At 37.6% G+C, this 25,092-nt stretch overlaps 1 pseudogene; it reads right to left on the bottom strand.

Annotated features, from left to right (window-relative positions):
* The window catches only part of LOC140241759 (casein kinase I-like), a 44,596-nt pseudogene that overhangs the window by 8,343 nt on the left and 11,161 nt on the right, over nucleotides 1-25,092 (bottom strand).

Genomic DNA, 25,092 nt, shown 5'->3' with positions numbered 1-25,092 from the left:
TTTTCTATAGGCATACAACTTGGATAAATTGGACACTACTGTAAGTGTGTGCACTGAGCATCATAGATCCTCAAAGTACCCATTACAGACTACCTTTAGTGCAAATATCAACATGACTAGGCATTCTGTCCATGAGAAAATCAATTTTGAAATGTGCTGTAGTGCTCAATGTGCGGTGAATATGCTCATTTTGAGGCATTATGGCTATTCTAAAATAAGGTCAAGGTCAAATGATATGTACATATGACTTTTGATATTATTTGCAGCTCAAGTGGAACAAAAGGGAAAATAACTAGCAATTATAGGCTGTAAAACACATCATTGATATATAACAATTACACACAATTCAAAGTCGCTGTAAACACCATTTTTAATTAAAGTGTGTATTGCAAATTTGAACAAATATTAATTTTATGATTTTCAGCTGTATTTTCAAGGTCAATGTCTTTGAGACAAATAAGTTGATACTACATCCTCTAAATGCTCATTACAGACTACCAGTACTGTAAATATAAATATGATCAGGCATTCTGTCTGAGAGAAATTCAAGTTTGAAATGGTGTACAAAGTTGTAAATCACTTGTGTGTTGGAAATAATGCTAATATTAAGGAATTTACATCTGTGTTCAGAACAATGTCAAGGTCAAAATATCTGGAGATGACTTCAAATATTATTTGTAGCTTGAAATAGAATAGAAATGGAACATGAATAGCAGTTTTCAGCTTAAAGTCACCATGAGTACTGAAATGGCACACAACTAAAAATTGATGTAAACACACTTTAGCACCATTACGGTCACGGAAAATTGAGCAATTTACTGTTTTTTGTGATTTTCAGCTGCATTCTCAAGGTCATTGCCAATAAGACAAAACAATTTGTGATATATGTCCTTTTAGTACTAGTTACAGACTATCATCACAGAAGATACCATTGTGTCTTGGCACTTCATCTCTGATTTATCACCATTTGAAATATGCTTAAAACCCTATATGTCAATTTACGTCGATTTTTGGGTGTTTACGACCATTTTCAAATGCATAAAAAAGCTATTAAACATTCCGGTTACAAAAGTTTTTTGGTAACCCATGAAAATATAGGTAAATGTCTATCGATACACAAAAATTGGTGTCACTCCTCGATGGGATGAGTTGTGATTTGTGACCTTGAACTTGGCAACTTTTTGAAAAAAGCCAACTTTGAGGGCGCCCTTCAAGAAAACGGAGCATACTTTTTGGCCGATTTTTGGTAGGTGTGTAGAGCAAGTGAGAGTCTCTATATATGCATAATATTGGGTTCTAAGCTAATTGAATTTTGAAGTTATCAGCTTCCAAACATGCACCCAAAAACATTAACGTTGACGCTTAACGCCATTTTCGGTGACCTCTTGCGCAAAAACCGAATGTCAGATCCGTGCCGTAACATATTGTGCATGCTAGCATCATAATGTTCTTCAAGTTTACAGAAAATGAGCAATGTATCTCATCTATCTTGGCTGCAGCAGTCAATCAAAAATAGCAAATTTTATTTAAACTTGGTTATTTGGCCACGCATTGGTTGCTATGGGAGGCCGTATCTTAGCAACCGTTTGACCTTGGGGCAAAATATTTCAGAATCTTCCGTCAGACACTTGGGGGCACATTTGGTGCGAGTTTAAAGAAAATTGAAGGGGGTCGGGTTACAAATTGTCTGAAAATTGGTTGATTTGACGTGGATTGACCCAAATATTAAACCATGGATGGTGGCAAACATCCGTTTCATAGTCATACTAAGAAAGTATGATTTAAAAATCACTTTTGTAGATTATAATACAATGTATTAGGTGTTAGCGTGATGTTATGCAAGGTTACTTAGACCTACAACAGTAGAAGTTTTGGTTGTAGACATCAAGCGACGTAGTCGTAACTTAAGTTTAGGCATATACGGCCTAGAAACGCCTAGATTTTTATTCCGTTTGGTTTACTTAGTTAGGCTTGCCTGAAGTTATCGACAACCGAAAATAATAAGGATGTAGGGTTCTAGAAGTCAATAGGTCTACATCTAGTCTGGACTCTTGCCTAGATTTCTAGACAAGATCTAACGTTAGACAGATTCTACCCTGCTGGCCCGACACTCCCGAGTAAAGGCAAAAGCGTGCCCTAAAAAGGTTAAGTTAACTGATAGCTTGCAATTTATTGCACCATATCTAGCTCAAGATTCTTAATCATTATTTGTATTTAATTATATCAGTTAACTTGTCAACAGCCTAGGCTTATTAGCAAGACGTCTGCCTGCGCCTAGCAATAATTCTCCCCAGCGGTTTTTATTCTCTTACACAAATGTGAATATACGGGGCTTACACGCGAGTACCCAAGTGACAATAAGTCATCGCCAAAGAAATAGAGTCTACAAACATTCACGGATCGTACCGATATTTACCTTGAAATTCAAGTTTTGGCTACAGCCGTATGTCATCTACCCATTCGCTCATAGTCGGTATAAGTTGTTAAATTTTTTTATATTTTTAATTAGCTTGCGAAAAAAAAAATGTAGACTCTAGTTGTCACAAAGCCAGATGCGTCGATCGCTGCCAGCGCCAGAGATAGCTAGCTGGGCGGCTGGCGCCGGGTGGTAAAAGCACTGGCTGCTGCTGGCACCCTTGCCACGCACGCAGGCCTGTTTGGCCCGTTTGGCCCCCAGTTATGGTGTCGCCTTAAGAGGGCGCACTTCCATGAACAGTTGCTTGAATCGGTCTATATGAACCCTTCTCCTCTAGTCAAATTGCACAATGTAGCTGCGAAGTGACAAGGCCAATTTTCGTGTTCGTGATGAGTTGATAAACGCAACTATTTTGGAAGCAGTTTCTAAAGGGCTTTGGAAACAGCTTTTGAAAGCCATTTCAAACAGGGGAAAGATGATAAACGCAACCTTTGTGGGTTTGTTGGGGGGAATAAGTGAAGAAAAAAAAAGGTAGCTTCAAAACTTTTTTTGCCCGAATTGGGCAAGCATTTATTCTCATTGTTCAAAAACTCTTGCCCGAATTTGATTTTTCACTTGCCTCAGGCACGTACTTATGTAGCACCCTGCTATTTGCACCAGCTCTTTGTGGGTATAAGGAAAAAAAAAACAACAAGAAAAGGATAAAGTTCTTCTAATGGTATGACAATTTCAACAGAGCCATGGGCAGTGTTAAAATGACACAGGATGACCGATGATCAATCCTGCACTGCTGAGCTACAATGTACAATACATTACTACACTGGAAAGCAAACTTGTGTGTACATGTACATGAAGGCCTATGTGTTAAATACTGTGTAAATGTACTAGGCCTATCTATTCAATTCTTGGCACTGGTTATCAACAAGCAAACAAGAATTTGTATAAGACTTTTACACTCTTTTCTCATGCCATACTCACAGTGGCAGCATGCATTTCCTAGCTGCAGTATCTCATCCCTTTCTACCACAACACCAAACACATCACCCCCCCCCCCCCCCCCAGTACACTGCACTGCTTATGTTCTCTTCACGGGTAAATTGCTCTAGTGCATAAAATGTATGCCAAGGAAGTGGAACTCCACAAGGAACCTGGCATACTGGACAGCAGTTGAGGTCAAGGTAAAAATATCAGCCCAGTATATGAAGAGGCTGCAACCCCCCCCCCCCCCAACACACACACACACACACACACACAAACCCATCTCACTACATTCCATCTAGGAATGGGCAGGGGGAGGGGGGTTGACCCTTAACCCCCATCCCACAGCCACCCTCCCCCCCCCCATGTTACACACATACACACTACACATACAAATGTTCTGCAGCCCGTGATAGGTACACATACATGTACATTTATCTTGGTAATTCACTTGGTAACATTGTCATTCACAAAATAACATGATATTTCTCGTAAGCACTGCACATGCACGTATGTATCTCCTACACATAGGAAAAATACAGAAAGTGTGTCAGGTCACATGAGATTATATACAGTTGTACTGTACATTGCTGTAAGGTACACACGTAGGTGGTATTTTCTGTCAAGCCATGGTATTTCACCAACAATGTACACTGTGTAAATGCACCTTTTGTTACATCTCTAGCAGAATCATAAAAAGATATACAGTTGTAGTTGCCATTGTTAAATAACAGCGAAGGTAAATGGGAAGACCATCCTAATGAAAAAAAAAAATGTTACTGCAACAAAAATAAATTTTCTGTTATTCTACTGCTCTGATGGAGAAGACATTATAAAAATGGAATATAAAAGTGTGTACAACTATACCTCCTATCACAATCATAAAGACACTGTAAGGTAAAATTGATTTTACTACAGAGGGATGTAAATAAATGTAGCCATGGATTGGGTATCAAACGATTCTTGCTAGTCATGGAAACTGTACAATTGTATGCGTATGAACCTTTGGAAATAGATTTGTTGCCTGACAATGTACCACATAACATGATACACAAGAATCACATTTGGCCTGTGACCACATACAGTAGTGGTCAACATTTCAAAGCAAGCACAGAGGCTGTATTACATAACTGGACGAGTGGGGACACATTGCATACTGCTACTGACAAAATGAAACAGAACCAAGATGTATACTGTATACGCTAAATATTTCGCAAGGTTTTCATTTTCGCGAATTTCGCTAGTCACGCGCTATTCGCAAATTTAAAGACACGCAAAAACATTGACTCTGAACCCGACATGCATTTAAGACGTGTGTACGCATACAACAGAGACTCCAACCCAAAGGACCTTCTGATCTGGAGATTCTCCCGCCTGAAACCCCTAGCAAACGGGAGACTCCAAGTTGATGTGTGCAAAGCGCGGAGTTCCTAAGGTTTTAGACGCTCTCTGGTGCTATCGAAGGATTATTTTTTCAACATACAATAGCAAAAAGTAAGAAATCCTTTCTAACGGGAGACACAGAGCCAGGGCGGGAGAAATTAAATCTCAAGCGGGAGAACGGGAGATTTTGCAAAAAATGTGTTTTCGGCGGGAGATCTCCCGTCGAAAACGGTAGAGTTGGAGTCTCTGATACAATTCGCGAAAATTTAGACTCGCTATTAAAATATGGCGTATTCAGTATTTGCAGTCCTGGCTGGAGATAATCTTTTCTGTTTTAAGGTTGAAATACTAATCACATTTGAATATACAATTTGCATAACAATATGAAAGGACAAGTTCACCTTACATTTGGATTGAGTGAATGCAGCACACTTAGTATACAGAACACATAGTGAAAGTTCAGGGGAAATCAGACATTCCGTCCAAAAGTTAGGAATTTTTGAAGTTTCACTGCTGCCATTGCTGGAGGAGAAGACAACTACAGTGTACAATTAAGAGTGATGTCTCATGCATGGAACAATAAGAAGAAAATATGAAGAAAATTAAACAAAATGTCATCTTTTTTTGAAAAGCAAACATTCCCTTGACTTGTTATTGATGTACAATGTTAAGGGGAATATTACACACTCTTGTATCTCCCGTGCCTTCTGAAAGAGGCAAGTCAAGTGCTCTTTTACATTATGCAAAGAAAGTGAAAGTACATTAAGTTGAATTTTCTGTACATTTACTTTACATTGTGTATGGCTGCATGGTAATTCAAACTTCACATGAAATATTGTAGTAGATTTGAGTGTGAATCACAATAGTATGAATTACCACCCATCATACAGCACTGCATTTCTCATGTGGCCTGTGACAACACAACAACATAGAAGATATACACTGTACATTTGTGCAGTGCTCACTTCAGAGATGTGTATTTTCAGGCAGAAATACAATGGTATATATATTTTGTGAACAAGAACAGGGACAACCAATTACCATGGTATTTAATACCACAGTGATTCCAGTGTGAATGTAACTACTGACAATCTCTCCATGTCATCCCAAACAAAGTCTTTGTTCCCTTGTGTTCTGTGTCATGACAGCTGTACCTAGGGCACAAAGAAACTGATTGTTTTGGGAATGGGGGGAGAGTTCCTGTAAAGGCTAAAACAACAACAAAACCAGTCTTTGTTTTGAGGGTCAACGGGTCTGTGCAACTAGGTCCATGGTGCAACACAGCCAGCACTCTCTGTACTGGCTGCACACAGCAGTGGGATTTTAACCTGACACAGCTTTCTATTACTGATCAGCCGGGGACTGTGATATTTGATACACATGGTACATATTGTATTATCTGTTCTAAACAAGCACCCATGACACACAATGCACTGTGAACATTTATACAGATCATACAGATGCACAGGTATGCATCATGTTTAGTGGTGCTGACAGATATTGGACATGGATAGTGTGGTGTGTGGGCTTACATACAGCCACATTTATTCTGCAGGCTATTAATATTCATTGTACATACATGTGTATTTCCAACATTGTACCAGATTGAGAATGGAGGTAAATTACCTGTCCCATTTATGATGCTGCGTGTGCTTTTTTTATCATACTGATTTCTTCTTCAATAATTACAGAATGAATGGTTCACAGCTAGAATTTTTTATCAATTCTTAATATTATAAATAGACTGAAAATCATAATTCTTCTGAAATATACTACTAAGATGGGGAAAATCTATGCCAGGGAGACTAATCATTCCATGATTTTACTAATCAATTAGCCCTGAATGACATTTTAGCAACAACTTGGACCACAGTTGCAGGTGCAATCTACAGATGTCTACCTGCACACAAAGAATATGATTCCTAGCCATAATACTGGAAAGATGATGCAAGGAACATGACAATATGGAGGTAGAGATACATATACAAAGCCTCCAGTGAAAGGTGTTCACTCATCATAATCACTCGGATCAATAACTGCCGTCCATGACTTGCATTTATTCATACTAATGTCCTAACTTGCACTCATTCAGCTCTGATAGCTGAAGTTCAAACTTAAGTACAGTACATGTACTCTAATACCATAGGGACTCTGCCCTGTGCAATGCGAGTGGGTGTCTACACAGAAAGGGAAAACCTACACACATCTCAGTCAATAGCCTTGTGGCATACTGTGCCGTTCACATTGTGTACAGCCCTCAACAAGCTGTGTGATAGGGTTGTCGCTGCTTTGTTGTCCTAGATCCAGCCTGCCAGTGAGTCAGCAAGGGCTGATCTCAAAGTGTGTGTGCTTTTTTTTTCTCTCTCTCTCTCTCTAGTAAAGGTGATTAAAAAGCAACATCTGAACAGTGTGTCTACCCCTATGACTTATCACACACTAAGAATAGCCTCATATAAGTTGGTTGACAACACATGTATTACTGTATGTGAACATGTTCAGAGTGGGACTTTAAATCACATGATCACCTCAAATCAAGAAGCCAAGTGCACGCCATAATATAGGTTTTTGCTTCCTGTTTGGCTCTAAAAAAGTAAACATACTTAACTTTCACTATCCTAATGAATCATATTTTTGCACATGAATAAATATATGTATATTGTTCTCATATTATACTATTATACATGTGTTGTACTCTCATACCCCTGAAGGGGTTGACAGAGTTAATACAATATCTGAATATCTAATATCTACTACAAAACACAATATTAACAAACCTATACACCTATGGAAATATCCTGCAACTTTTCATTTCTGATATGCTCTTGTCTAAACTGCATTGAGATGAAACCAATAATATAGCAAATGAAACATTCACATCCATTGATATGTGAACCTCAGTTCCCTGTGTCTACAACTGAGTGCACACTAGCGACCCATCTCCTATGGGAGCTACGTACAAGAAGAACAAAGAGACATTATTACCTCTGTTCAATAAAATCAAGAACCATGAAATATAATACAATCACAAATGCAAGTGCTTCATGGACACATTGCATGTACTGTACGAGCTAAAATTTCGCGTACAGATATTTTCACGAATTGGTCCTTCGAGGACATTTTCGCGTGTTTTTAATTTCGTGGTTGTGAGGGTCTAACTGAACTTATTTATTTGCGCGTTGTTATTTTCGCGATTCAAAGGCGATTCGCGAAATTCGCGAAAATAAAACCACCGCGAAAATTTCAGCTTGTACAGTATTTCCGCAATTCCTCTGTACAAAATTACACGCTGGGTAGTTCACAGCAGCCCCCCCCCCCCCCCAACACACACTACTTGTTTTGGCTTTACAAAACAGAACCACAATGGGGAATAAATTGAAGAAAAAAAGAATTACACACACACAAAAAAAAAGCACAGCACCCAAGACTTTTCAAAGGTTCCGTCCTGTCCTTAGATTCTTCCCATCTGAAAAAGTATCTAAAAGCGGAGGAGGTAGCATTGAGCCTGACCCCCCTTTCCCATTGTTTTTTTTTTTTTTTTTTTTTGGGGGGGGGGGGGCCTGCTACACAAATATACAAACATGTTAAATATGGTAGAGGTCAAGAACAATATGCTCATCTAAATAAGTCCATCAATTTACATACTGTAAAAGTGGATATTTTCGCGTGATTAATTTTTCACTCTTGCCCGGGTAAGAAGAGTTTCGCGTGTATCAATTCCGCAGAATCAAGACATCGACCCAAACAGGAACACATGGCAAGCAAAAATATTTGTGTGCTTTTATTTTCACGCTAGTTTCTGGTTGCGCAAAATGCGCGAAAATTTCAACGCTGCGAAAATTTCTACTCTTACAGGAGTGCAATAGTACACAGAACAATTCTACGCACTGAATCAAACAATTTTCATATATTTTATGCCTCTGCTACCCCCATACATTTGCAACATCCAAAATACACACTCAAAACTGCAATTCATCATACAGAATCTTGTGAATTCCATTCAATATATAGTACAATGAAGTTGTGGATATATTTTGTAGTGGTGGAAGCCAAGCTGCAGAAATATCTAAATACAATCATGTAACTATCTTGTAGGAGAAAACTTAATGTGCAACATTCACCATGCAATTTTCAGTATGATGGATTCTCAGTAAGCCATGATAATGCACAATACACTTGGAAAGCAGACTGATATAAAAGTCATATTCCAATCGCTGGTTTTGCTTTTCAAAAGGTCAGCCTATGTCACAATTTTAATAATGGCGATGCTTGAAGCCATGCAAATATGGATGGAATATGGATGTCATTTATTTGTGTCCAGTACATACTGGTGCACAACGTAGCTCCAGATGTCCTATTCTATTAGCAGAAAAATGTCATTTTCACTCAGTATTGATAACATTTTGAAAGCTCAAAGCAAAACTTCCCAGCCTTTGCTATGATGTTGAGACTGGATGATTATTTTGAAATGCTCCCACTTGAAAAGAGTCAAAAGAAATTGTTCCTTGAATACTGGGCGGTTTTGTTTTTACCTCCTCAAGTGTTCCAGTATTGTCATTTCATACACTACATGCACTCAATGTCGATTTTAACTGCAAGCCAAAGAATACAAGTAGTTGATGATTGTAATTTCTTTGCTTTAATGTGTTTACTTTACCAGGGGGCTCCTCTTTTCAGAATGCGAATATCAAAACTTCTGGTCAAAAGGTGGTTCTGACATCGTATTTCATATGATGATGATGATGATCCACAGCATTTGTATGGCGCCATGAAACATTCAAAGGCACAGGCTCCTCCCTAGAGATTTAGGAATTGAATGCCTGGTGAAAAATGTGCACAACTATACATTTCTAGAGGCATTTCTTAGAACATACTGTGAAATTAAAGTTCAGATCAGACATGCCTTTTTTTTTTTTTATTTAGATGAAGATTCCAAAAACCACACTTGGACTTCAACCATATGGGTTGTTGTTAATTGCAATGCTCAGAGTACAGCTGAGGACTCCTACAAGTACAATGCATCCTATTGAAGGCCCTGTGTCTAATATGTACCTTTAAGATTACATCAGTGTCTACTCCCCAGATAATGCACTCCCTGAAATAAACAAGTCCAAGGGTTCATCGTCACAGCAAACATTGGCGCAACATGTAGAACATGCAAAATGGCCTTTCTGAGTTAACACATCATTCCCTATACCATGTAATATAATAAGCACAGTATGAAGTCAACAAGGATATCACACCATGCATACCTGGTAGTATGATGTGTCATGTAATGTACAGTACTTGTACAGCATCTACAATTTGTATGTTGTACATGTACGCGTAATACCACCTCAGGTATTACTTTCAGGGTAATACTCATGTTTAGCCTGATACACCATGCTCGAACTTGCTGAAAATGACAATCATTCAACTGGCACCAAACAAGCAACTGGACATTATATCTCCAAAGAATTCACCATACATGTATATTGCATATCCATATGTACAATATGTAGAGGTGTACACATATTTTGCAGTCTATGCACTCTTGCATGGAACATGTAGTAAACAGAGCTCTGCATAATGTATCTATAATAGTATCATAACCCTCTGAATTAGCCCTGTCCTTCTCACTATCGGTGGCTTGAAATTATCAACATCCTGCTGACATTGGTTCCATTTATAATCCCACAGTCTATATCAGACAGCATGTAACAAATAACTTTGAAAATTAAATGAAAACAGAATGCACAGAAGCAATGATCTACTCACAGTACAACTTGAAAGAACAGGGAGGCTACCTAAAGCCATTAAAGACTAGAAAGATTTTTTTTTTTTTTCTGATAGAAGAAGTATAGATGAAGGCAACTCTGTGAACATTTGAAGGTAAAATCAAAATGGTAGAAAGTAAATCATCTGCTATGCTGTCCTACAGAAACTCTGTAAGAACAATTTTGATCTTGATGTTTCTAAAGTTTAACTATTAATGACTTCTTCCAACAACAAATCACTACTTGAATGTGATTAAAAAAGAGACTAAATGTTTTTTTTTTGTTACCATTAGTATGTCGTCTTATGGCGCTTTTGATGTTTCTTTGGAATTCTGTTGAACATTGCCATTTTTCTGGGAGAGGGGAGGATCAAATGTTAACTTTGTAAAATTTTATCTTTTCAACAAAACCATACGCTATGTACTTTAAAGAAGTATTATTTACACACTAATTACATAATATACATAGTGAGTAGCACCATATGCACAGGACAGAGGTTTTTTGTTTTGTTTTGTTTTTTTTTGTTCTGTAAGAACAATTTTGATCTTGATGTTTCTAAAGTTTAACTATTAATGACTTCTTCCAACAACAAATCACTACTTGAATGTGATTAAAAAAGAGACTAAATGTTTTTTTTTTTTTGGTTACCATTAGTATGTCGTCTTTTGGCGCTTTTGATGTTTCTTTGGAATTCTGTTGAACATTGCCATTTTTCTGGGAGAGGGGAGGATCAAATGTTAACTTTGTAAAATTTTATCTTTTCAACAAAACCATACGCTATGTACTTTAAAGAAGTATTATTTACACACTAATTACATAATATACATAGTGAGTAGCACCATATGCACAGGACAGAGGTTTTTTGTTTTGTTTTGTTTTTTTTTGTTCTGTAAGAACAATTTTGATCTTGATGTTTCTAAAGTTTAACTATTAATGACTTCTTCCAACAACAAATCACTACTTGAATGTGATTAAAAAAGAGACTAAATGTTTTTTTTTTTTTGGTTACCATTAGTATGTCGTCTTTTGGCGCTTTTGATGTTTCTTTGGAATTCTGTTGAACATTGCCATTTTTCTGGGAGAGGGGAGGATCAAATGTTAACTTTGTAAAATTTTATCTTTTCAACAAAACCATACGCTATGTACTTTAAAGAAGTATTATTTACACACTAATTACATAATATACATAGTGAGTAGCACCATATGCACAGGACAGAGGTTTTTTGTTTTGTTTTTTGTTTTTGTTTTTGTTTTTTTTTACATCGTATACCAGTACTACTACAGTATATATTAAGAAAAAAAAAAAAAAAAAAAGAGGATGATTCACTGATATTCCAACTACTGTAAAGCAAAAAATTTTGCAGCATGAAATTTTTCTTGAATTGCGACTGGCATTCAATGCAAAACACAGGAACTTTTGTGTGCATTTAATTTTAAAAATCTTGGCTCTCGTAAAATTTGTGAAATCAAAATGCATGCGAAAATTTCTGGTTTTACAATAACACTTCCTGCATCATTTTCATTTGCTAAAATTTTAACTGAATTTGCTTTGAATTCTTTCTTTTTGAAAAAAAACAAAACAAAAAACAAAAACAAAAACAATCTCTCTTGGATTCATTCTCCTGTAAGGATTTTAATGTACTGAACCAAAACAAACCCATTTGTATTTTTGAGTGCTGGTAACACAGAAATATTCACAGATTTTGTGCTTTTTTGGCTCATTTTAAAACCCACGAAAACATCTTCAAAATGTTTCTATGTTGATTTTTAACAGATTGAATCATGCACTTTGTCAGCTGATAAATTATACTAACTACAAGTTTGTGTATGCTAGTATCTTCCTGTGCTGGCTGTATATTCAGATGGATCATTTGTGTGTATACTGTGAATGAAATGTGTGTAGTTGTGTAATGCCAAATTGTAGTGAGGTATCATGTGCATGTACATTACATGCATGTTACCCAGTATCAAAGTAGTAAATATATTTTAATTTTCATCCATGGAAATGTCCTAACACTTTTGTGTGTGAGTGTGTGTGCGTGCACGTATGAATTGGTAGAAAACATACTTCAGGCAAATGCGCAGCGCATACAAGGTAACTTTTTATTACAAGAACCTGCTTACTTGTTTTGAAGCTGCTCATCATGTGAATTTAACGACGTTTACAGTAGCCATCATGAGATTAATAGTCTTAAGACATTATGCATGAAGTCAGTTTCATATGCTGTTTATATGAACAGGATAGTACACGTGTACTTCTATGAAGTTATAGTACAGTGTATATTTATAATACATTTAATATTTATACCTAAATTTGATCTGCAATACACGGTTCATCTCAAGAACTCTCCATGACTACGTAGTCTGTACATGGTACTTATTTCATGCCTGATATCACACATTACTTTATTACCCGTTTAAAAAAAAAAAGAGACAAGAATTAAAAAAAAAAAAAAGAGAGACAAGAATTAAAAAAAAAAAGAACTCCAAACCAAACGCATCATTACCATCTAGAATGTCTGAGAGAACTTACAAACAAAATACCTCTGCTACCTGAACTTCCTACCAGCAGATCCTCCATTGCCTATCATGCTACAGAACTATACCATACAGGTATACATGCCTTCATTCACAGACATCTATATTCCGAGTACACCTGCATCTATCTCTGCACTGTTCAGCATGTTGTAGCATGACACCTTTTAACATGATTCTGGGCCATGCTGGTTTTCTTGCTCTTCTCCTATCATTCACCCACAGTAGATGATGATTTGCCCTTGAGCATTCCAATATCAAGATAATACACACACAGCAAGAATCAAGCCAGCACTTAACAAAATAGCATGATAGCTTGAAATTTATCTACAAATTGATACATTCTTTATTTCAGTCATTCTAATCACACATAAGGTGGGTCTTCATCAGCTCGAGCTTGAAGAATAGCGCGCTTATGGAGTATCAGAGAAATAAGCCTGAAGTCAGCTAAAATGTGCAATCGTGTCTTCACTAGCTCGAGCTTCAATCACGGTCAGGTTTATAAGCCAAATGCTGGCACATGCGCACTTTAAACGAACGGTACCTGCGCGAACACACTCCGACCCAACTGCCTACGTTCCTGCGTGGTGCACAACGCATGCAGTGTCGATGTTTAAGCTCGAGCTGCTGAAGATTCGTTAAGGTAACCACGATATTTTGCAAATTAGCTGGCTATTCTGCAAATAAGTCCAAGATTTCAGTGGTTTATTTTCTGATTGGGCTAATTCTTTGGATCAGAAATAGCGGGCTATTCTTCAAACTTGAGCTGATGAAGACCCACCTATACAGCGTATTCTATGCCCTCATAGAGTGACTGGCTATTGATGTTAATCCAAATATGGTATGAGACTGATCATGGACTGATCAACCAACTTCAAAACTACAAATATTTACCTTAGACCAGGTACAATAGTTGTAACCTATTAAATTAATGAGAGCACAAATATACATTGTACACCCAAATATACATGTTTATTTGTGGGCCAACATACACTGCATACACTTTTTTTTTGATGAAAAATAAAATTTTCAGTTATTTGATAAACCAAAATTTCAGTCTTCAGCATCTTATTTTCAAGCTTAACTCTCAAATAAAGAAATGAATACTACTCTTTACATTATACAATTTTTTTTTCTATAATAAGCAAACTAACTGTTTTGCATTCATGTTGTTTTCTTGCACACCTCCATGAACAATTCCTTTGTTCGCTTAGGTAAGAGGTGGTACATGTGTACAATTGAATCATAGCAAGTCACTTTCAAATGATCAGAAAGTAATTATAATTTGAACACATGAAGACAAGTCTTAGAAACTGCAGTCTTTATCAATCTATTGAATGAGAAATGCTCGGAGGCATATCTTGCTAATTAAATGATAGAGGACCTTCAGTCATGCATTGCACACACATACTTTGTGGATGCATGTACAGTTGTACATGTATGCAACAAATTAAAGACCTGTATTGTGCACCACAGCATCCAAGAAGAAAACACAATAGACAAAGACTGACACAAACAAGGTTACTGAACACCCAATGGTGAGGTAGACAAAGAAACAAAGGCAGATGCACACCACACATAATGACAAGTACTTCACACATTCATGGATAGACAGTAAAGACCACAATGGGTTAAGTGGCGGACTTTGTCACGCAGCACTGTTGTCACTGACTTTCTACATAGTGTCTACTGTTCTCGCTCTCGGAAAGTTCACTGTACTGGAATGATGTCCATTTCTGGAGGAAAACACCATTACTAGGCAGTGAGTCATCTTCAAAGGATGAGGCTACATGGACAACACCATACAATGTACCATCCCCACTTGCATTACATGTTACAGCACAACAGATTACAATTCAACCTATTACAGTCTAGGTACCTGTTGTACCACATGTAACGAAAATTGTTGAAATTTACAAATAACCATACTGTGCAATGCCATACCATTACAATGAATATCATGTCAATACAGGTTGACAATTGATGTAGGGCCTATTTGTAAAGCAATGCAATAGAGAGAATGTCAAATCAAATTAAACAGAAACATTTGAATGCTCATTTTTGTCAATTATTTGGTTTGTCACACAGGGGAGGAAGGGAAAATAATAAAATATCTAATAAACAGCAAAGAAAACAGACACATTTAAATACTGTAAAACGAGGAATATTCGCGTGCATTTTAATTTCGCGAATTTCGCGAGTGCCAAGATTCGCGAACTTAAAATGCATGCGAAAGTTTTTGTCTACACTATATGCATTGAATACCAGTGGCAGTTCGCGAAAATTCCATGCCGCAAAAAGGCCATCGGCTCCAATTCGCGAAAAATTCATGCCGCGAATATATCATGTTTTACAGTAAATGAACTGCATTCAGTGGTCTCAGAGGAAGTAAGCTAGCCATCAAACTTGAGGGAGTTGTTCATTTTTTTTTTCTTTTCCTTACAGGTGTACATTGTATTAACCTCTCAATTATGTACATGTATGCCTCAAAATATTACAGTCACTGAAGCAGTTGTTAAGAATAATGCACTTCAGTCATGTAATGGGCATTTTAAATGAAAAGGAGTTCTCAATACAGGAACAATGTCACCAGGCATTGCATTTAACAGGCAACAAAAGTAGATGTTGACAAAATTGTATCTGAACTGAATGAGTGAAATGTTCAGGAACTGAATTCATCCTCTCATGCCATGTGAGTTCTCACTGAAAAACACTTTGATGTATTTCAATAATAAAAGTATCCCCACTCACTTTGCACTTCGCATACAAAGCTTGTATGTCTACATTGTATACAAGTGTATATTACAACCTCAAGCTCTTATAAAAATCTTTACAGAGAAAAACAAATGTATTGAACAGTGTAGAGATTCCTCTCATTAATGACATGTCACACTAAAAAAGAAAGAAAAAGAAATACAACATTGTACTGTGGGCTCTTTGATGCATAGAACATAAACTGCATAATAGGCATTGGAGCACATCTGTCACAACCGAAAGAGCACAGTAAGTAGCATGTACTCATACATGTACAAAGGTATAGAACTACAGGTGAATAAGGCACATGGGTGGAACATAAACTTGGGAGTATTGTCACTTTGAACAGCACGTAATGTTGCAGGTGTATAGCATTGTAAGGAGTAGCCATATTTCATGAGCAAGTCCTCTGGATATTTACACTGCTGGTACACAAAAGTTCTGTAGTGTACATTTGCAATGCAGTCCCTAAAGTAACTCGGTGCAAAACGCTGTGTGTGTGGATTTCCCTCTGCACTTCCTCCATACAGTGTCCCCATATCCTATTTCAATCCAACCCAGAAAACATGCACTGGGATAAACAGTAGGGGCTGGTATTCCTAGGAATTGTAATACATAATAGTTCTGTATGTGCTCTCGCCTGTAAAAGAGATAGTAGTGACTCACAGCCTTGTATATACAACATGTATTACAATTGTACATGGTGTAGATACCGGGTATGCCATATAGACCTACTGTAATCTTTACAACATGAGGATTTTTTAAATTATGCAATGCCCTACGTATGATGTACGTATTTTACCCAAAGGTGTTCATGTCTGCATTCAAATTTAAATTGACTTTACCAAGATCATACTGAAATGCAACACATGTTCAGTGTACATTGTACTGTAAACATTTAATGTACAATCTGCATAGATGTTGTAACGTTTGGTTATTAACTGCACAAGAATATGGCATGTACAGTACATTGTACATTGTAGTTGCCTATATGTACATGTTGAGCTACAGTGTACATGACAGACTTTTATTTATTCATTTTTTAAAATGTATTTATTTATTTGTTTATATTTTAAATTATTTAAAACTATACATTTTTATTCATCTATTTATTCATCTATTTTGTATTTATCATTATTATGTATTATTATTATCTTTTTTGGAGGGGGGGGGGGGCTTTTGATACACTTGAGTTATAAACATCTACATTGTAGGCCCTAAACGTATGCGTGCTTGTCGGGGGGGGGGGGGGGGGGGGGGGAGGGGCATGAAATGAGAAATCTATCTCGGGTGAATGCTATATTGAAATTATGACATCATGTGGGATGGATCCTAGCCAGCCCCAGCCAGATTTGCTGAGAGGAATTCCTTGAATTGAAACCCTGCCAAGACATCCATTAACCACGCATAAACATTGAAAGCTGGACTGCCCGCACTTCACAGATACATGACAACCCCTCTGGTACTGTGAGCAAGCCACCTTTGATGTCAAATTCAAGGTTAGCTGGCCTTACCGCACACATCTAGGCCTACAGTGATGCCACAAAGTACCCGTATTGAAACTAGAACTTGCTGCATCCCATATTACTTTTGACTTCTGGCATGAAATGATAACACATGTGTGCAAAAATGTAGCAATTACAATGTACCATGTGTATTTCAACATTTCTGTATAGGTCTGTATTTGCACACAGCAGGTCTTCACATCCCCATTTTATCACTGTACCCATTGCCAGCCAAAATTTCCAAACCCCAACAACTAAAAATGAGAATGATTCTCCCGCCCCCAAATCATAACTTCTTAATGACTTTGATTCTGCAATGGAATTGCTTGTGTCAAGCTTTTTATTCATAATGGAAACTGTAGTGTCTAATGCTTTTATCAGGGATGCCAGCACATTGTATAAATGAAAGGGCCTGAAATACAGACAGCAACTGTAGATCTACATACATGAGGCCAACTTTGTGCAAGAAAGGGCCTGAACTTATTTTATAATTCTTACATTCGCACAACAAAACACTCAGTACGCAAGCATACAGCCAGCTGTAAGCAAACTCCCTCAATTACCCTTTTGTGTGTGTGTGTGTGTTTTTTTTTCAAGTTCAAGCAAACCATTTCTGCTACCTAGGGAAACAGAATTAAAAAATCAATGCATTGTATGCTTGACAACCTCCCCTGATGGTTGGTTAAATACTTGTGACATCAAGCAATTTTGCAATTCAAACTGAAACTGGGATCGCCAGAAAATAAATATCTTTCCAGTAGATGTCAAGTCCCTTACAGGTGTACATAAATTTGTATTGTACATGTAAGTCAATACCATAAAACTTAAAAATAAAGACAGCCTTTGCACTGATACAACAAATCCTCCACTATGAAACACATACTATTGATACTGTAATTAATTACACTGGTAATGAGCAGCATATATGACATTACATACAATGTTGTACAAGTACTGTACCTGCAGCAGAAACATACATTGTATCCTACACAAAGTACAAAATATATGTAAGTCAGATTACAACATTTTGAAAGGGAAAAAATGACATTAGCCGAGGAACATGCCATTTGTCATCTGTTTGTTTGTTTGTTTTTAAATGCACATAAGTGGTACAGTTGGGAATGAAAATCACTAAATCTCTAGCACTTCAATATACTGTAAAACAAGGAATGCTCACATGCATTTGAATTTCGCAAATTTTGCAAGCGCCAAAATTCGCGAAAATAAAATGCATGCGAGAGTTCTTGTCTACACTGTATGCATTGCACGCCAGTGGCAATTCGCGAAAATTTCATGCCACAAAAGAGGCCATCGGCTCCAATTCGCGAAAATTTTATGCCGCGAATATATCATGTTTTACAGTATTGTTTGTTGTGTCTCGTGTTTGAGTACACAGTATAAGATTGTACTTTGTACGACTGTACATTGTACTTTCTGCTGCATGGTATAAAATAAATATATTTAAAGTTGGCCTGTCATGGAAGTCCATACCACTGTAATTTGTTGAATGTACATGTATTATCCCATGGTTTCTGCAAATATTTCTACAGAGCATACTGTGAATTGAAATGCACAAAATGGTTGAAGACATACATTGTAAAATGTCGTACAAGACGACATGCGGACTGTACAGCATGTAACATAGAGAAACAACAAATTTCCTGAAATGGCTTGAGATTTACCCATTTCTGTCCATGGCATGAATACTGATGTACAAATAGTATCACGGGGAAACAACAAATTAATTTAACTGGAAAGGTATGAGATACTTTTCCAGTGCATGAGCAATTGTTTTTACTGAAAAGCCCTAGTTGCAGAAACTAAACACTTGCACTAAACAGTTTTAACACACAAGTTGAAGAATTCAAATTTGCGGTGTTGAGTTTTCTCCTTAAATTGATCACCAAAACCTTATCCAATACAATGTACCTTTTGCTGAAATCAGCAGTTCCTGACATGATTCTACTCTTTCGTAATTTGCAATTTCCTACACTCCAATGGTGAGAGGGCTGAACCCTGACATATCCTGTCGTGTGGTTATATAATGAATGTATGCACATACATGTATAATCACATTTCATATGTATCACCCTGTACCATTGCTACAGATGTTCTGCAATGTCAAACGTACGTTCTGTGGATACAATGTAGGTGTACGTGTACATGTATTGTAATAGAAAAATATACAGGTGTACAGTACACTGTCATTCTCGACCAAGGTCATACATGTACATACCGCAATTATTTTTCAAGAGTTCAATACTAAAAAGACAAGTTTTGTCTTACCACACAGTTTTTGTAACAAGAGATACATGTACACACCAAGGTTCAATCTAAATGTAGACTGGCATGAGTATACAAGTAAGAGACTTAGCAGCACTGTTTCTGGCAATCTCATACAACACATCCTGTTTTACTATTTACTCCCCCAGGGCCATACAGCTGTACATGTACCACAGCACAATTACTTCTTGGAAATAACAGATGCCTCTGTTACACACACACACACACACACACACACACACACACAAATATGGGAAATCCCCTTTTCACAGCAAAGTTTGGAATAAACAAAGCCACTAAGCCCCTTTCCATGCAAATCTCTTTCACCTTATACCCCTTTCCCGCTGAAGAAAATCTTCCCGGGGGCACCTGGGGGCACCCGGGGAACCCCGCAGTGTGAAAGGTCACTCGGTTGAAACCTAGGGGAAGCCTAGGTGAAACACCGATGAAATTTTGGGCAATTTTTACCTGAGAAGCGTCCTGGGTAAACACCGATAGTTCAACGGGAAATCACCCGGTGGTTCACCGAGAGCGCCCAGCGTGAAAGGTTGTCTCGGTGAAACACCGGGGAAAATATGCAGATTATGTCAAAGGTCATGTCTTGTTTCTGGTCATGCACACGTTTTCAGCTAGCTACAATGTAGCGCGCACTCGACTTCCCAAATCCACATGTACAGGGTACTAGTAATTCGTGTTTGTAAACATACACACGACACTACATAGTCGTTTCGTGTGCAATGTGGCGTTCACAGTGCGACAGCATTGTTTTCCATCGTGCTGTGCATTGTATTGTTTGATTAGCATGCCGTACACGTGTATACAAAGCTGATATAGGTTTACAATGTACTTGATCGCTTTGATGCTTCCTCCTTCTTCGTCTTCCTCTAGTGTCTAGCTCTTAACTCTTCCAGTAAAGTCTGATAGTGATACAGTCCGCCTCTTGCTTGATTTTTTCGTATTTTGTGCTTTTTTCGTCAAGTGCTGGGTTTACAGTGTGCAGGAGAAATCTGTTGACGTTTTGTACTGTTGAAATTTGAGGGAATTTTGCAAATGGCTGGAGCGTGGACCAAAGATGAAGAGAGATTGTTACTTAAATTACGTAGCGAGGCAGCAGTGAACGAAGAACTGAGCAGGACGTCGGCTGACGCTGGCACCGCGTACGAGTCCCTCCTCCGAAAACTTGCTGAACATGGGATCGAAAAAACCAAATCGCAGATGCACAACAAACTCAAGTACATAAGATCACCCACGTTACGAGCAGAAAACCCGTCTAGGGGAAAGTTTCACCGAGAGCAGTGTGAAACGAGGGCACTGAAACTTTCACCGAGAGGTTCCCCGGTGAATTCACCGGGGAACCTCTCGGTGGTTCACTGAGACGGGCAGCGGGAAAGGGGTATCAGTGACCAAGCATGTGGATTCCTCACCAAATATCATTCTTACTATTAAATCACAATGAATGATACAGAGTATGTTAACCCGTTGAGGCCGGACTAATTTTATTACAACACGCATTTCCCATAGACACTTGGCTGAGTATACTAGGGACTCGTCCTCAACAGGTTAAGGATTTCCTAATGTACTTATGTACAATACCACTGCTTCAAAACCAGAAACATTTGCAGCATGAAACTTTCACAACTTGAAGCTGACTGCCTTTTTCACAAAATGAAACTTTGCAAATTGCAGGCAATGGAAAAAATTACAAGTAATTACCATGCACTGGATTGCATAGGCAAAATCTTTTATGCACATTTTACTTTCATGAACTGTAGCTCCATAGGCCAAAAAAAAAAATTGTTGCATTGGCGTAACCCGTCCGACCCTAAAAATTCCGCCGACCCCATGTTTTTTTATTATTTTTTTTTGCTATCGATATCAAATATCTTGTTGATTGCGATCGCGATCGCACAAACCCGGAAGTGGAAAGGGCTCTGGGGATATCGGATGTACGAGGGAGAGATCTAGCGCCTCGCATAAGCCTTCCTTGATCAGTACGTCATCTGTTTCCAACACGGACACGTACTCTAACAAGATTATACGTAGCATTCAGACTGCGATGTATTGTGCACAGTTTTGCCGTAGGTTTCTTGTGTGGAGAACTTACACGAATCTGTATATGTGGGACTGTAATAGAGATCGCCGTGTGCGATGAAAAGATCGTACATATGGGTCAATTTGCATCTATCTTATCTAAGTCAAAATAATAAAATATGAAGTGAAAACATTCAGGATAGGGATTTCAACATCTTTAAATTCTGTGAAGGGGTATAATTCCAGTAATATCGGCCTCATAAATGATTTGTAGAATAGATGAACACAGCACATTCGTTGCAGCAGTTGTAACTGTTTACTGAGCTGAGCACGAGTTTTACACGTAAAATGCAGGTAGCAAAAAAAAAAAAAAAAAATCCGCCCGACCGACCCTATTTGAAAATCTCATGTTACGCCAATGCAACAATTTTTTTTTTTGGCCTTATGAAATTCGCAAGTTTCATGCACACAAAAAATTCTGTTTTTTAAGTACAGTACATACCACCTCAACCACATCTGAGAACAATTTATCGGTGAGTGTGAGCCCAACACACTCACACACACACACACACACACACACAAACACTGTACAACAACAAAAAAGTCAGCTTGACAGCTCATTGGCAAGCTTCCTGGACATGGGTCATCTTTTCACTTCTGACTCCCAACATATTCCGCATTTCCTAACCATACTGCAATTGCACAGCAGATACACTGTATCATGCAACTTTCATACAGATGTAGCTCTAGAAAATTCTCAGACAGGCAGCAACGTACTATGTGATTCACAGATTTACCATAAGGAACAATTTAGCACTCACACACTAACCATCATAAGAGAATCACATCAGTAAAAATCAGCAAAAGTTGCTCATAGTAACAGGCTTTACCCATGAGACTGTGATTCTTTGTGTTAGATGGGTACTAAAATCGACCACAAAAATCCTCTCAGATTAGATTGGACATTATCAGTAAAGCATGAACTATCAGAATTAATATTGAATGTGAATGGGCCATCAAAACTGAATGGAAACCTGAATTTAACACAGCAAACATCCTTATTTACAGTAATCAATCAAATAGGAGAGAAATCATTCTATAGCCTTATGGGAAAACTGCTGTAACCTGGGCCCTGCTGCATTAAAGTTTCAAGATCAAACATAAGTCTCTGATTACTCACTTTGGATTGGCTGATACCTGACTTACATTTGATTTTATGACTTATGTATGATTGCATCTTTTTTATGGCCCTGATCTAATTAACAGCAAGAATGGGGGGGGGGGGGGGGGTATTCCTTACCTTTGTTCAATCCCAAGATGTGCATTGATGCTGGCGTATCTTGCTGTTCCCGTCAGATTCTTGTCCTCTCGGTACTGTATGTGCTGTTTGCTCCTTGAGTCTTTGTACTTCTTCGCAAGACCAAAGTCGATGAGAAAAAGCTGCAAATAAAAAGAATACAAGACACTGATGACCAGTGGAATGTGTAATCTGCATATCAACATGCCCTAAATGGCTATGAAGACAGCAACTATTCAAAACGCAAAATCATATTTCTTTGTCATTTAATCCCATGTGGGAAGTTCTGATTTCTAGACTTACAATATACATGTACTTCATTAGCAACTTTAATTTGAATTTTGAAAACATTCTATTCCTCATCCCAATCACTATAAATTCTGAAACCCTGCACCCAGTATGACTAATATATTACGTTCAAATGAAATATCACCAGCAAGTCTCCTTCAATATGCCTTGATTATTAAAGGCCTTCTACTTGAACAGAGCATTTTAATGATAATTAATACTGCCTGCTAGCATGCATTTAACTGGTGAAGCCATAATAGCATCAAACAAGCATGGCAAATCAACGTTCCAGCATCAGTATCCCTATTTGTACCTGAATACAATTTGATTCATGCAAAAATGATCTAGAGGCTATTAAAAGCACCTTTAAAAACAAATATCATGCCACCCATTCTGGTTTCATAAACATTCAAAATATAAAATCATAAAACTAGCTAATTTTTATATAGTGTATTTCAGATTTGGTAAGAATTTCAACCCACTTAATCAGATTCATCTGTGCAATCACTTTTCTCTGAAGATCATGTTCAGTAAAACATGGTCAAGGGAAGTTTTTAATGCAATTTCACTAATTTCTTATATTAAAGTACCTTCTGAGTGATTTAACCAAAAAGAAGAAGAAAAGAAACACACACCCTGAAGAAGGCAGAGGTTAGCTTGACCTTTCATTCACTTCCATCAACATATACCCTGTGCTCTTTGGAGACACACATAGGATGCATGCACATAGACATGTGTTTTGAATGCATGCACCTCAAGAGCTTTGGGTTTGACTGACATTTCATTGGGTTGCAGCACACTGATGTTCACTGGATGTTGCTGTTTGCAGCTTTCACACTGTACACAGGATCTGTTTTTGAATCGTCTAGACTCTACACAAGATTATGAAACATGCCTTGAAAGACATGATTACAAGTGAGATTTTTTTCTCCATCCAAGCCTTCCATAATGCACACTTGATCATCATACCTGATTGCAGTGCCTGCCAATGCCCATTAGGAAGTTATCTGGTTTGATGTCTCGATGAATGAAATTCTTGGTGTGGACATATTCAATTCTTGCAATCATCTGTTGAAGGAAGAAATGAACATGGCTCAAATTGTAATATCTGGTCTCTCCAATGTATTGAAGCCCCACATAACTTTTTGTAAACTTTATTGATGCAAATATTTCACAGTAGTATGCATATTGCTGTGGATGCCATAGAAATTTCAAAATAGATGTCTTACACTACACATGTACTGTATGTACAATTGCCTGATTGACCATTCAAGTAATTACAAAATACACTCCACAAGAACATGTGTATTAGGACAATTGCATTCTATAAATGAAACAACTTAGTATCCTACAAAAGAGGGGAACAAATGCAGGCAAGTCATCGATACAAGTGTAAGTAAATCAAAAATACACTTGACAGGAACATGTTTATTAGGGCCATTGCATTCTAAAAATGCAACATCTTGGTATCCTACTATGTATAAAAGGGGGAAAAGATTGCATGCAAGTCATGTACCAATTCTGTAACTGTGGTTCAAAGACTGCTGGTACTATTACAGGCATGTATGTACAGTTTACATATGTGGAAAAGCTTGTGTTTTTAGTTTGCATAGTGGGAGTATACCACACAAATGGCTTCTGTAAACATGCCAAGCAATTTAGGCCTCCATATAGGCACTTCTAAAATCAAATTCAGTAAATGCATGGGCCATAATGTTTGATTCGTCATTAGATATGATTAAATGCAAAGTCATTGTATTCACTAACAAACGTGAATCATGAACAATTTTCAACATTCAAGAATACAACACGTACACAGGAATTCTGAGGTGCTGCTCATACATCAGAATGTGTACTACAAAAGAAACA

Source organism: Diadema setosum, chromosome 18, assembly GCF_964275005.1.
Source record: "Diadema setosum chromosome 18, eeDiaSeto1, whole genome shotgun sequence".
Classification (NCBI taxonomy): domain Eukaryota; kingdom Metazoa; phylum Echinodermata; class Echinoidea; order Diadematoida; family Diadematidae; genus Diadema; species Diadema setosum.
This window is presented reverse-complemented; position numbering and strand designations above follow the sequence as displayed.